The following is a 14444-nucleotide window of genomic DNA, read 5'->3' as shown; positions in this document are numbered from 1 at the left end:
GGGTGTTAGGGCCAGGGTCACAGAAGCTGGGGGGCCTGCTGTCATTAGGGTGCAGTGGAATGTGTTAGCAGGGACCAGCTGGGACCAGCCGGCTCTGTCCCGTGCCTTTTCCGTGCTGGTGCTGCTGGTGTGGGTGTGTGCGTTTACGTTATGTGTGTGGTGGCAGGGAGACAGTGACACCTGCAAATAACAATGATGAAGCGCCGTTGGTGGATACTGATGCTGCAGAAGTGGAGAAACAGACTGTGTCTCTGTTCAGTATGTGAAAAGTTGCTGTTGGGAATTCTGATTTGTGAGCTAATGTTCCTTTCTCAGATGCACAGTTGAAGTCTTAGGATTCAAAATTTTATATTAACACCCACATCTGATGCTTAAATTCTTTAACGTTAACTAGTAATGACTTCATGAACTTCTTCACAAATAAAATTTTTATCATTAGAGAAAAAATTACCAATAATCATCCCACAGATGTAATATTATCTACAGCTACTCTTAGTACCATTGATATTAAGTTAGACTCTTTTTCTCCAATTGATCTTTCTGAGTTAACTTCAATAATTACTTCCTCCAAACCATCAACGTGTCTTTTAGACCCCATTCCTACAAAACTGCTCAAAGAAGTCCTGCCATTAATTAATTCTTCGATCTTAAATATGATCAACCTATCTCTAATAATCGGCTATGTACCACAGGCCTTCAAGCTGGCTGTAGTTAAACCTTTACTCAAAAAGCCATCTCTAGACCCAGCAGTCTTAGCTAATTATAGGCCAATCTCCAACCTTCCTTTCATATCAAAAATCCTTGAAAGAGTAGTTGTCAAACAGCTAACAGATCATCTGCAGAGGAATGGTTTATTTGAAGAGTTTCAGTCAGGTTTCAGAGCTCAGCACAGCACAGAAACAGCTTTAGTGAAGGTTACAAATGATCTTCTTATGGCCTCTGACAGTGGACTCATCTCTGTGCTTGTCCTGCTAGACCTCAGTGCAGCGTTCGATACTGTTGATCATAATATCCTATTAGAGCGATTAGAACATGCTGTAGGTATTACAAGTACTGCGCTGCAGTGGTTTGTATCATATCTATCTAATAGACTCCAATTCGTGCATGTAAATGGAGAGTCCTCTTCACACACTGAGGTTAATTATGGAGTTCCACAGGGTTCAGTGCTAGGACCAATTCTGTTTACATTATACATGCTTCCCTTAGGCAGTATCATTAGAAGACATAGCATACATTTTCACTGCTATGCAGATGACACCCAGCTCTATCTGTCCATGAAGCCAGATAACACACACCAATTAGTTAAACTGCAGGAATGTCTTAAAGACATAAAGACCTGGATGGCCGCTAACTTTCTGCTTCTTAATTCAGATAAAACTGAGGTTATTGTACTCGGCCCTGAAAATCTTAGAAATATGGTATCTAATCAGATTCTTACTCTGGATGGCATTACCTTGGCCTCCAGTAACGCGGTGAGGAACCTTGGAGTCATTTTTGACCAGGACATGTCCTTCAACGCACATATTAAACAAATATGTAAGACTGCTTTCTTCCATTTGCGCAACATCTCTAAAATTAGAAATATCCTGTCTCAGAGTGACGCGGAAAAACTAGTTCATGCATTTATTACTTCCAGGCTGGACTACTGTAATTCATTATTATCAGGATGTCCAAAAAACTCACTGAAAAGCCTTCAGCTAATCCAAAATGCTGCAGCAAGAGTCCTGACAGGGACTAGAAAGAGAGAGCATATTTCTCCTGTTTTGGCTTCCCTTCATTGGCTTCCTGTTAAATCCAGAATTGAATTCAAAATCCTGCTCCTCACATACAAGGTCCTAAATAATCAGGCCCCATCTTATCTTAATGACCTTGTAGTACCATATCACCCTATTAGAGCGCTCCGCTCTCGCTCTGCAGGCCTACTTGTTGTTCCTAGAGTATTTAAAAGTAGAATGGGAGGGAGAGCCTTCAGTTTTCAGGCCCCTCTTCTGTGGAACCAGCTTCCAGTTTGGATTCGGGAGACAGACACTATCTCTACTTTTAAGATTAGGCTTAAAACTTTCCTTTTTTCTAAAGCATATAGTTAGGGCTGGACCAGGTGACCCTGAATCCTCCCTTTGTTATGCTGCAATAGATGTAGGCTGCCGGGGGATTCCCATGATGCATTGAGTTTTTCCTTTCCAGTCACCTTTCTCACTCACTATGTATTAATAGACCTCTCTGCATTGAATCATATCTGTTATTAACCTCTGTCTCTCTTCCACAGCATGTCTTTATCCTGTCTTCCTTCTCTCACCCCAACCGGTCGCAGCAGATGGCCCCGCCCCTCCCTGAGCCTGGTTCTGCCGGAGGTTTCTTCCTGTTAAAAGGGAGTTTTTCCTTCCCACTGTCGCCAAAGTGCTTGCTCATAGGGGGTCATATGATTGTTGGGTTTTTCTCTGTATCTATGAAGCGCCTTGAGGCGACTTTTGTTGTGATTTGGCGCTATATAAATAAAATTGAATTGAATTGAATTGAATTGAACAACAAGGCCTGAAGCATTGTTTGAGCATCATTATACTGTTGGGCTTTGTTCTAAATTTTCCATAGCGTGGAGTAGATTTTAATCAAAAATATAGATGATTATAAAGTAATAGAGTATGGGTCTTGTTTGGATGACAGTGAGGACCCTTTCATATTTCATCTGCGCCTTCTTCCTCCTCTTCTTGTCTTTCCTCCCGCTCTTTGGGAAAATGATGCATTATTTATCCCTTGCCAAAATATTACATCATTAAATAAAATGCTAACAGAGTAGTCATGTTCCTTTTCGGTTTGATGATTTCAGCTTCAAACTGCTCTGCTCCTCCTTTCATATTCTCTCTATCTTTCATGTTGCACCTTTGTACCAAGCTCTCGACCAACACTGACTGAATATGTCCCTTCTGTGCGGTAAATATTTCATGGCAGGGAGCAGCTCGAAGTTTGATCGTTGCAGGGTGCTGCTGTAGGAGTTCAAAGGAGACGGTGGGCCTTCTGACAGCCAGCCAGAACAGAGCGGAGGAGGAGGAGGAGAGACTGGGGTAAGACAAGAGGTGGGGTGAGAGAAGTGAGGGGAAGAGGGGAGTAAGGAAAGGAGGCACTGTTGTGTGCTCAGTTTAGATTCAGTACCACCAGTTTCCTGGACAGCTCCCTCGGTCTTCAGCAGAAATCTGTTTTTTTTTGTCTGGATATTCTGAACCGTTTAAGAAAGAGAGAGACCTAAAGAAAGACTTTAGTGCCCGTCATGAGATAAGCACGTGTGTGTGTCTGTGCATGCACGTGTTACTATATCTGCGTGTGTGTTAGAAGAAATAGAGGGGGGCTTCATTATTAATCAGAGCCCTTCCCTAAGTGTGAGAGCTGCTCACACTCCATGGCTTAATGACTGAAAATGAGCCGTAATTATGGGCTGTCAGTCCAGACCCTGGCACCCTTTATGCTCTCCCATCTCATGGGTCCATGTCCTCCCCTCTGCTTCACCACACCCAGACTGCCATCACTTACTACCATCACTTTCACATATATCAGTGTGACTTACACCTACATGATCCCCAATCGACTATTAGGCTAACCTTCCAATCTTTGCCATTCAAACTAATTTTAGGGTAAGATCTAGAGGTAAATGTAAACAGTGCTGTCTTTCTGGCCCCCGTGCACGCTCCGCGCCTTATATTAAAATGGATCAGTTGCGTTTGTGGTTAAGAAAATGGATGGTTGGATGTATTCAAAACAGGACACATGCATAACATATGTGAACTGTTTTCAGGAGGCAGGGGTTAGTAACACATCAAGGATAAATGCATGGTGGTTACCACTGCTCTCTATACATATACCTTGTGTTTTTCCTTAAATCCTTCCCCTTTCCTCCCTCTCTCTCTCTCTCTCTCTCTCTCACACACACATCCTCCCCTCCTCTTGCTCTGTGCACTTAAGCTCATCGTTATGCGGCGTGTGGTTTGTCAGAGCTGATGATGAATTTGTTTATGAGTGGAGAGAGCTGATTTCCCCTGAGTGGTCTTTCTCCCTCTTCCCCCCTCTCTCCCTCTCACTCTGCTTCTTTCTCTCCTTTTCTCTCTGCATCAGTCCACCCAATCAAAGAGAATCTCTTCCTCCCTCACTTCCTCTTCCAGCTCTTTCCACCTCTGCAGGGGGCTTCAGCTGTCTGACATTCAGATTTAATTTCAGACAGTCTTGAGTTGGATGAGTTACTGACCAAACAGACACGTGAAAATAATTGAGATCTCTTCTTTATTTAATAATATATATATTTTTAAAGTTTATAGTAAGAAAACCACTGGTCGAATGCTCTCAATCATTCACAGTAGTTCAGTAAATGGCATCTTTTGCCTCCTGTTGTAACAACCATAGGAGAAAACACCAAGTTGTTAGATGAATAAATTGCATGCTACATGAAGAAAAACAGACACAGTGAAAAAAAAGAAAGGAAAAACCACACGCGCACACACACACACACACACACACACACACACACACACACACACACACACACACACACACACACACACACACACACAGTGCCCCAAAAGCTCTCATACATGAGTAATGTGTTGCTTGTTTAAGTCTTCAGCATCTCTTACAAGATGGCAAGTTTAAAAATGTAGGCATGTTGACGCTACAGACAATACAAACCATCTTGTCTGACAGGTCCCCCTCCTGGGCCTTTCAATAAAAGCATGCTGTTTGCGATCAGGATGCGTACACACATGTGCTGCAATGCATATACACATTCACTTTCACACACACGCGTACACACACTAATGTCCCTGTTGGAGGTGGTGGAATTGCCAGCTATTATCAATTAATCTTTGCTGTGTTTTTCTCTTGCAGAGAGCGCTACCATATGGTTCGCTGTCAGCCACTGCTTTTAATTTACTTCTTGCGTCTGCTGTGAAAGCAGACCAACATTCTATCTAAATTGCTGATTCGATACAGAGAGCATGCACTGTACCGAAATGTACACATAATATGAATAATACATATTTTGCATGGAATAAATTGATGAAAGTCTGAGGTTACACAACTAAAATGTATTCATATAATCCAGATATTCGTAAATTTGTTGTTTTTGTTGTTGTAAATAATTGGTTTATAATCATTAAGAGATTATTCCAGGAATTTTTAAATACAGAGGCAAGGAGCAAATGTAGAAACAGCTATAAAATTCAAAACCAAGATATGGTTACATGTAAATGTACATGTCTTCATCACGCTGTGGGAAACTTTTTGCTGGTATCGTCTCGGTCTAAGAGGTTGCTCTAAAGGGAAGAGTGACCATAATGATCATTCTCAGTGGTTAAATCTTTATATTACACTGGTGATGCTCTCTTATGAGATGACAATGTTCCCATAATAGGAATAGATAGACCCCTGAATGGTCTGATGAACATTAAAAAATAATGTTTTCTATGTACCAGAGCCTTCACAGCCACTAAGTGAACACCTATGGGACAGTTGTGACCAACATGTTATACAGAACCACCCACCATCAAGGGAATATATTTGAGAATGTATGGGGGAATATAATTGGAAGAATGAGGTTTCATCCATTTGCACTTGGAGAATTAATGCGAAGGTAGGCTACTCTACTGTCCTGAACAGAATGGAGAATTTAGACTTGCTAATACCTTAAAAGACAGCAAGGGTAGAAATTTGAGACTAAAATTCCTTGCATTATTATTACTATTATTCTTTTCCATTTAATTATCTATGTGTGATTGTGTTTCTCTGGTTTTATAGTTATCGTTTTTTGGATTTCTTTAACAGTCCCTTGCACCACTTATTCTGTATTGTATTTCTGTACACTTGAATCCTTAGTTGAGGAAAGCGAAATGGACTGAATGCACTATATAAATAAAAAGTGACTTCACTTATTGTGGCAAAAGTTCAGTACACAGACAAGACTGCATGTCTTTGGGTTGTGTTACAAAAACAGATGAAGGTTTGCGCACTGCTGGGCTACAATCCAGTCATTTCAATCTCTTTTATAACATTCTTACAAAAGGCAAGAGCAATGTGCCCAAAGAAGATTCCACATACTGAAAAGTTGCCTTTGTAAGTATGCATCTGAATAAATACTGCACTGTATTCTCTTGCCTCTACTTGACTGCTAACCAAAAGCGATTTGATCACTCGCTGCACGCTATGTTTGTGGAACTTTGGCTTCGATGAACTATGAAGAGCAACATTCACGGTAAAGTATTGAATAGTTTCTATGAAAATCCTTTCATTTAATGTGGCTTTGTGGAAAATTTAATCAAATTTACAGTTTTGTTGTTTACAGTTATACGACTCAAAATAGTTTTGACTTCGTTCTGAATAGCTCAAGGTTACACCCAACTACACTCGAGTGCCATGCACCACTCACATTTTATGAAGCGCTGACAAAACCATGGGGGTCGGGGGAGCAGACCTGATCCTGCTGTGTGTGGGTGTTTAAAGGGGAGAGGTGAAGACAGAGGGATCACCTCTGTTGTGGAGGAAGGGTTAGGGACAGATGTTTGTCTGTGCGAAGGTCTCAGGTGGAGAAGTAAATATGTGAGTTGGAGTGATGGCAAGGTGAATATGGTGTGTGATGGATGGGGTGCGCTAATGTGGTCGCTCACCGCAGATATTATGGTCAAACAGGCAATCCATCAGTGAATACTGGACCAGAGGATTCCTCCACTCCCATCAGTCCTGCATGCTGTAGAGCAGACATGTAGTGTGCTCTCTATATGCTCTCTGAAAACCGTAATACGTCAAATGCTTTTCATGATGCATGCTACATTACATGCATCATGAAAATGTATCTAATGAAAATCCAATAGATCTGACAGTAAACTTCAGAAAAGATTAGCGCCAATTTGTCAATGTAAGAGGAACAGGAAAGAAGTAAATAAGGCCAAATCAGAGTGTTTTATCCTCACTTGGTCGCGAGGCCGACAGCATCTAACCATGCTGATTTCATTAGTCTTCCTTTGAAAGACTGTAGCTCAGGAGGTAGAGCAGGTCATCCACAAATCCCCAGCTCCTGCAGTCTGTGCCACATAACCCGCCGAACGTGCTGGAAAAGGTTCAAAGATTTTAATGAACAAATTCAGATTAATCACAGGTGAATGTTTGTAATACTGTTCTCTATTTCGTCGTAGAGATGGGTCCATAAATCACAAGATGGTTTGGAAGGTAAGTGGTCACAGCTTTCACAGTGGGTGAAAGCTCTAATAAGTTGATACTGATTTTACTGGTGTAGTCTTAGGTAAGTTCTTACTGTGTAGTATCTCGCAGGTAAGGACATATGTGAAACATTTCAATATGTGAAAGACATATTTTTTTATCAAAAAAAAAAAAAGACTTGAAAACAAATAAAACTAAAAATTTTGTGAACTTGGATATGATACAGTAGCTTCAGTGTTCTCTTATTGGTAAAATTTTTATCACAATTTCTCTGACGAGGGTTTGATGAACATGTTTCTTGAGGCTTTAGATGTCTACAAGACAGCTGGTTTCAAAAAGTTGTCTACATTTTTGTAATACTGTACTGATTTTCCTAGATCTTGCCATTGGCATATGCCGTGTATACAATAATACTTAAAATACTGTAGCTTGCCTCCACCAGTGTGTGAATGTGAGAGTGAATGAATAGTGGAATTGTTAAGCGCTTTGGGCGCCTATAAAAGTGCTATATAAATGCAATCCATTATTAAAATAACTAAAACTAACATCAACTAATTATTTTCTAAACAATTAAAATGAACTGAAGTGAGCAAACCCACTCAGGAAACTGACTGAAACTAAACTGAGTTCAAAAGTAAAAGTGAAAAAAATAAAATACAAAGCCTATATTAAGTCTAGTACTGAATGCTTACTTGAGTGTCCTCTGGTTTAACAGGTTTGAATCCAGGTGAGTTTCTCTTCATGGGCAAGATTGGGTCAGCCAGGCTGTCACATCAAGACAAAATCAGTCAATGCAGTTCAACAATCCAGTGAGGAATGGAGAGGAAATCAGAGGTTATACACTGCAGGTGAGTGTAAGTGCAATCACTGTGGAAATCACACTCATACCTGCGACGTGGTAAGCATAGTTACCCAACACACATGCGCACACATGCTAGAGAGAGAGAGACGGTGGGTCAGGATCTGACAACACAAAAGGAACCAAGACAGCCTGCATGTTCGTGTCATTATGCAAGATACAAAACCTAAAAACTGCCGTCTGTGCATTCATGCAATAGAAAATGCCTTGTGTGAAAGGATGAACGCATCTTGTAAGCTAAAGTGGTTTCAGTCAATAGGAGAAGACGTGCTATATAAAAGCAGTGTATTCATTTGTCAGTCACTGGTCACATGTATGTGACCCAGCAAAAAGTGGAAAGTTAAAGACAAATCAAAATCTAACAAAACAATATTTAAACAAGGAGACAGAGCCTATAAGCTCCTCTCATATAGGCCAACTAGACATATGGCTACTGTAAAATATTTTCGCACATAGAAAAAGAATATTTAGTATCTGTGTGTTACTTTAAAAAAGCTTTTTTTAAAGGCAGTATTTACTGTAATATACAATATATGTGCAAAATTGCTGTCCACACCTCTTAATCTTTGACTTCAGGTCTTTTTCACTGGTGTCTAAAATCAAGCACATGCCATGCAGTCTGCCTTTTCAAACATTTTTGAAAGAGTAATTCTAAAGAACTCAGTGACTTCGACTGTGGTGCTGTAATAGGAACCCACTGTTGCAACAAGTCAGTTTGTGAAATTTCTTCCCTTCTCTAAATATTCCACAATCAACTGTAAGTGGTATTATTACAAAGTGGAAGTGTTTAGAAAATACAGAAACTCAACCACAAAGAGGCAGAGGACATAAAGTTAGAATGTTGCATAAAGTTGTAAAGTGCTGAGGTGTATAGTGTGTAAACGTTGCCAGAGCTTTGCAGACTCAATAATTTCATAATTACAAAGCTCCTCCGGCATTAACACCAAAACAAAAACTGTGAGATTCATGACATGGTTTTCCACAACCAAACAGCTCCTGAAGGTAAAATGAGGCGAGTCAGTACTCTGTACCACATAAACTTCATCAGTATTGGACAGGTGACACACAGTGTACAATAAAATATGTATATCCATAGAAAAGTTCCACAGTAAAAATGCTTTATTTGATTTCCGAATGATACGCCTACCTGAAATAAACACACTTGGAAGTACTGTCCAGCTGCCATAATAATGAAACCTTCTGAGAGGCAGCATAGCAGGCAACAGCAGCAGTGTTATTGTTAGGAAAGAGCCAAGGCAGTGAGTAGTGCTCAGGTGCTTGGTCTTGAGGGCCAATCTTCACAGGGTTGGGTCTATCTAATGAAGGGATCTCCATGATCTGGTATCCAGGACAGGGTACCCTGACCCACATTCACCAGTCCAGTGCTGACCTCTTCTCATACAGTCTTTTAGGACTAAAATCAATTACTTGGCAGGGATTTAAATACTTGCATTCTCACATCTCACATCTGGAAAACCTAATGTGGTGCAAATTACTCTTCCAATAAAAACAGCTTTATTAGCTCAAGAAACTGCACAGACAGTTCATATACCTTACCTATAATACCCCTGGTTTTAGAATAAAATGCTAAAAAAAAAAAAAAAGTGGCAGAAGATAAATAATAAGCTAACTGTTACATTGGGTGTAGGTTTTAATTCAACTGTCCATCTGCTGCCCATACCCACAGACAAGGAGCCAATGGAGGCAGCAGACAACACACTCTGTGGACCAGGTAGCAGAAATAGATATGAATGAGACTTCATATCACTTTTAGCATTTGTTAGTTTTACAATAAACATCACGTCGCACTTCTTCATATTTTATTTCCAAGGATCCAGACTTTCTTGTCATTTTTAAAAATGGTCTTAAGCAATAGTTCTTCAGGCTTTCTGAAGGTCTTTCAATCCAGCGAATGTCTTTGGACATTAGCTGCTTTCATTGATTTTCAGCTCAGTACTTTTTTCTTTGTTTGTTAACCCACTTAACACTGACCGATGAATCATTCAAGCATAAAAAAGGCATCTAACTTAAGGAGTGAACTACCGTTGTGCCAACCTATAACAGGCAATTTAGATTGCCTGTTTTTATTGCTTTAAATTGTATCTTTCTGCAGCCTGTTGCGTTTGTTCCCATTTCTTTAGTTGAATCTATGAACAAGACACCCAAAGATAACACAGCTTCACAGGCACAACATGGAATTTTTACACAGACAACTTGATTCAGGAAGATGTGTTAGCCAATGTTTGGTTGACCAGTAAGTTTCATCATACTTTTCTGATGAAAACAAGATGATAAGTCAATTTAAAAAGTATTGCAAAAGGACAAAAAAGATTATGAAATGCACTGGCACTTTTGACAATGAACGAAAAAAAATCTGGAGGGACGGGATCCAATCAAAACCCCTTAAGCTGTGTAGAAGGGCGGGACGAGTTCCAGTCAAATCCAATCAGAAGGAATTTCTAATACACACGTTTCACATTTAATGTCATGGATATTAAGTTGCCTTGCTAACTGTGAGGAGCAATCCTCACCAGTTAGTCAACTAAATCAACTTTCAAATGTAGTCTTCTATATTCTGCAATATAGAAGGATTTAAAAGGATTTAGATCTTATGTTCAAAAGTAAACAAGGTTTTTAGACAAACAGCTCTGATGAAAACAAAAGTTTCTGTCAAAATACAGTTCATTTCAATTGTATAATTGTATAACAATTGTATAACAGCCATCATCTCAAAGTACTTCATATTGTAATGTGAAGACCCTACAATAACACAGAGAAAACCTCAACAATCAAACAACCCCCTTTGAGTGAGCTCGTAGTGACAATGGGAAGGAAAAACACTCTTTTAACAAGTAGAAACTAATTCACTAATACTGTTAGTGAAGGTTACTAATGACTTATTTGATCAGTCTTGTAGGAATGAGATTTTAACAGTGATAAATATTAACTTTGAAACTCATTAGAACTGTACAAACTCTGTTTTTTCCTTATTTACTCTACTTTCATTATATTTTTCACACGTTAAAACAAATTGCTAAACCTATTTCCTATTTTCCCACCAAAATATAAAAAATGAGGGATGTCTGAGGCCTTTTGCACTGCTCTGTAGCTTAAAAGTGTAACTGATGGTGATTTGCATATATGGATTTTAGTAATACAGAGCAGCGACGTGGAAAACGGCTTGTAAAGGATAGCTAGTTATCATGTAGCCGATGTCCCACCTTTGAGTCACTGTTTCACACTTATTGTCTGAGAACAGAAACGTGTAAATGAGAACAGCTGTACTGGAATTCTGTTTGTATTAAAATACAGTAAATATGTGAGCACCTAAGAGTTGGAGAGAAGCAAACAGATGTAAGGGCTGACAAAAGCCAGCTGAGTTTTTGCTGATGTACAAAAAGCAATATGCAAACACGACAAATCAGTCTTTCGCCACTTTCCTCAGCATTAATGTGCAAACTGCTAATGCTAATGCTAACTAGTGCTATTTGCTGACATTGATGACATTGTTGACATCAAATGGATACCCATAGGCTCTTTAGTGCCTCAGATGCTGGGACTGTAAAGGCTATCGTTGTAGATCTTGAGGCTAACAACAGAATCTTGTGTACTTTACCAGAAACACTTTAGAGTTAGTGGTAGCAGAAACAGCTTTAGCAAAGAAATACTTGTAAATAGCAATGGCAGACTGCAGCTTCTCACCAGGAAGTTGGGAGGGTGGGTCTGTGCTATTTAGTAGTTGAATTCATCACAAGAAAAAACCCCAAAAACAAGCCACCAGTTATTCGTTCACTAGGACTGAATATCACATTAGCTTTTATTAAAAACAACAAAATAATGCCAACATACTGACAAAATTAGTAAATAATAATACAAAACAAGTGAGGTAATATAATCTAGATGCAGATGGCAGTAGCTCTGACAGCACCCGCTGGAACAGTACCTGAATGCTGCTTCTGCTTCTTCTTGATTCCTGAATGGCAGACTGATTAAAAAGAAAACACGAGAGCATTCACATAAACTCACAGATTTACAAGACCTGAAAACAAACAACACATTTTTTTTTCACTTTGACTGAAAGTCACAAGTGGAATCACAATGACTCAGACAACTTAATTAATTTCAACCTGCTCTCTTTTGCTTCTTGGACAGTTGCTTTCAATGCAAAGACATTCTGTGCAAGGTTTTATAACTAACCTTGCAACGACTGCATTGCAAAAAAAAAAAAAAGGGGGGGGGGGGGGGGGGGAAAAGGCTGGCATTCTTATGCTTAAATAGGAACGTCAAATGCTTTCTAAAGCAAAAAACCTTGAGGTGTTTCATTGTGGAGAACTTCATCATAACATTCAGAGCAATCTCTCACTCTCAGAAAATTAGGGTTTGTTCACTGTAATCTCTTTGAATCAGAAAAGGCTGGAATGACTGCAAGAAGGAGAACCTTTCACTGGATTCACAGTGCATGCATAAACTTGGATGTGTGGATGTGTTTGTAAGCAATTTTGTTGGTGTGACTTTGTGTTTGTGACCAATTTTAATTATTTACATTTCAACAAGTTGCTTAATGACAAAACAGGTTATTTTTCAGTTCTCTGAACACTCAGATAAATCAAAAATATGTTTTCCTTCTCCAAGGTTAAAGAAGAATTAAACCAATACTGTGTGCTTTAAGAGGCAAATAGAAAGTTACTACAGCACTGAGTCTGTCTTCACTCCAGCATTTGGCCTCTCCTCTATAATGCTCTTTTCACTGAAGATGGGTCAGATATAGCGTGCATGTCATCATCATCCAGTGAGAAACACACTTGTGTATTTGTGTTCATAGAGTAAGAACGTGGTAAACAAAATATATGCTGGATCTTCATGAGCTTTAGACCTACAGTGTCAATGTCACTCCTTATAATCTGGTGAGTGAGGTCAACCTGTAGTTTAAGATACATACGCGTGTTACAGCTATTTGGAATGTACAATAAGACAGCCATAATTTTTATTATAGTGCCTAGTAGCAGCAAAATTGCACAAAAAATAAAAATCTTATGTGTTGTGTATGTAATTCATATATACTTGGCTTTTAGCTTAGCGAGAGAGAAAGCATTTTCACAACAACTGTCATGGTCCGCGGCCCGGCGTCCGAGGTGCTGATGGGATGCCCACTCCCGTGGGCGTGGCTGCTAACTCCACACCTGCATCCCATCCCGGGCGATCACCAGGTGGACTATTTAATCCTGCCCAGCCTGCTGCTCCACGCCAGTCCGTAGTCGTCCTTCAGCGGTAACGTACACCTGCGGGAAAGCCCTTATGCAAACCTATCCGTGTGAACTAACACTAACTCTGCCTTGTATACTCAGATCACAGCTCGGCGTGTTTGAGCCACCAGCCTGTCCACCTGCCTGTCCGGAATTTGGATCACAATCAGCCCCAGCCGCCTCGACCTTTCTGAACCTTCTCCCCACGGACCCTCACCCCTCCCTCCGGTTCCCTCGGCCCCGCTATCATCGTAAGACGCGTACTCTACTTCCCCTCGTATGCTGCCGTTTTCCCCGCATCCCAATAATCCTTTTTTCCTTTTTCTGTTTCAGCCTCCCACAGTCCCGCTCTCGGCGTTCCTGCGCGATTCACCTCCCGGTCCCTCGGTTTTTCTGGTTCCGTGCGTTTTTTTCCCTTCTACCCTCCCGGGACACCCTCAGTTATAATAAAGTTTATTTTTTGTTCTCTCGTACCGCTGTGTGTGTGTTCTGCTCCTGGGTCCAGCTTGTGCGTGGAACTTCGGTTCATGACAACAACAGTCGTCTCATGCCTTTCACCGAAAGGGAAATACCCGCAGAAAGGGTCCGGCTCAAACTATCACCTTCGTGCTTAACCTGGTTCCTCAGTGAAAGACCCTGATAACTGGCAGCTCTGTCTCCCATTTTACTTTCAGAAACTCTAAAAAAACAAACAAACAAACATAAGGGAGCCTGCACCCTGAGACTGACGCGCTCATTCGTGTAATAGGATACTACGGTCTCTAAGGAGACAGGAGGAATATACGAGTGATTGCAATCGTTAATTTTTTTTGTCACTGCAATAAATGATACCAAGCTGTCATGCGCAGATAAAGTAAAAAGCAATAGAAAAAATGGCATTAAACATGAATTAGGCTCCTACTGAATGTACGTCAAGGTCTGCGTTGACATTCATTCCCGTCAATAGGGTGATCTTTCTGCTAAGGCCAGTCAATCACATTCATTATGTAGCTAAAGTGTTCTCACAAGGCTACAGCCATTGTGCCACATTTTGCACCCTGCCACATGTATTATGCTCATGACATGGCTCTTTACCATCTTCACATTTTCATCCCGATAGCCACTGAGCAACACTGAATACAGCTTTGCATGTTCAACCTCAAGCTATGGAA

At 40.3% G+C, this 14444-nt stretch overlaps 1 long non-coding RNA gene across 2 annotated transcripts; it reads left to right on the top strand.

Annotated features, from left to right (window-relative positions):
- Positions 1 to 7912: 7912 nt before the first annotated feature.
- On the top strand, positions 7913 to 13837 carry LOC113020317 (uncharacterized). 2 transcript variants are annotated; one of them, XR_003272188.1, is made up of 3 exons: positions 7913 to 8039; positions 13123 to 13544; positions 13627 to 13837. It is a non-coding gene; the product is annotated as an uncharacterized LOC113020317 (long non-coding RNA). The 2 variants fall into 2 exon arrangements; XR_003272181.1 differs by lacking the exon at positions 7913 to 8039 and having other exon boundaries at positions 13288 to 13318; positions 13396 to 13544.
- Positions 13838 to 14444: the final 607 nt, after the last annotated feature.

Source organism: Astatotilapia calliptera, chromosome 1 (assembly GCF_900246225.1).
Source record: "Astatotilapia calliptera chromosome 1, fAstCal1.2, whole genome shotgun sequence".
Classification (NCBI taxonomy): Eukaryota; Metazoa; Chordata; class Actinopteri; order Cichliformes; family Cichlidae; genus Astatotilapia; species Astatotilapia calliptera.
The sequence above is the reverse complement of the archived record's forward strand: the minus strand, read 5'-3'. Positions and strand labels throughout refer to the sequence as shown.